We start from the raw sequence: 1,314 nt of genomic DNA on the forward strand, positions 1-1,314 counted from the left end.
TATGCTTGGTGTTTCCTAACTGGTCTCGGATTGATACACTTGGTAATTTGGTCAGAACAATAGGCCTTATATTTATAACATAGTTCTCTATTTCAAAGAGGTTTAATGTTTGTAATTACTCCCATTTCTTCCCCTTTACAACTGGTTAACTCGTACGTACTGTTCAAAACTTTGTTCAGACATTAGTTCTCCAGAAGCCTTCCTGATATTACCCCTGCATTCTGCCCCTCTAAGCCCTACAGTACCACACACTTATAGGGAGGTATATGACAATAGTATTTGTTGATATTCTTAGTGACAGTTATGTTGATTAGAAGTGTATATTTGTAAGAGAATGCTTCAGTAGCCTTACTTAGGCAAGTGTGCTGATCTCTGAGTCTGGAATTCTAGTCCCGATTCCATTAGTAGCTACTGTGCAAACTTGGAAGTCAGATGACTTCTCTAGGCTGTATTTTCCTCTCCTGAAAAATGAGTAGGTTCAATCAGGAGAGTGATTTCCAAACTGTAAAAAAATTTTTTTGAGTAATGTTACATGATAGCCTGACATGGAAACCAGAAATAGATGATCTAGTGGAAGTCAGGGGTGGGCATTCTGGAGTTCTATGAACTCTGTTCTTCCTCTAGCCCCAAACCCTTGATAGCACTTTCACCATTCCTCTAGGGCTCCATGGAGCAAAGTTATAACTCTGCACTAGATCATCTCTTCTATGTATTTCAGCTTTACCCATGTAGGCACAAGTAGGTGATCCAATTAAATATGATGCGCACACACTGCTCACATTAGTCTACACATGCCCTTGCTTCATCGTTATTGCCATCAGCATTGTAGCCAGTTTCATTATCTTCAAAGGCATTGAGCCTTTACTATGTGCCAGGCATAACGCTCATCATGTCTAATCCCCACAATCATCCTACCCTTATTTTCCCAGAAGAGGAAACTGAGTTTCAGGGAAGTTCCATTACTCACTTTTTTGCATTCACTAGTTAACAAGTAACTGTATTGGCAGTCAAATCCATATGGACTTAATTATGAAACTATGCTCAAAATCATGACATCCTACTGCTTATTTACTTCTAGAACCCCACGGTGTAAGGAGGGGCTCCTTGTTTCTGTTTGTCCTATTAGCATGGTGATATCAGTCTGTCAAGCCATTGTCAGTCTGTCTTCTTACTCATGGACAATGGGGGAGCCCTGGTGACCCATTCTCAGCTTGAAGCAGTTTCCAGTGTCTGCCTTTTTTCCATGTCTGGGACTTCTGGCCACTACAGAGCTGTCACCTGACTTGGGAGACCCACTGAATCAAAACTGAAATC

This window comes from Bubalus bubalis, chromosome 9, assembly GCF_019923935.1.
Source record: "Bubalus bubalis isolate 160015118507 breed Murrah chromosome 9, NDDB_SH_1, whole genome shotgun sequence".
Classification (NCBI taxonomy): Eukaryota; Metazoa; Chordata; class Mammalia; order Artiodactyla; family Bovidae; genus Bubalus; species Bubalus bubalis.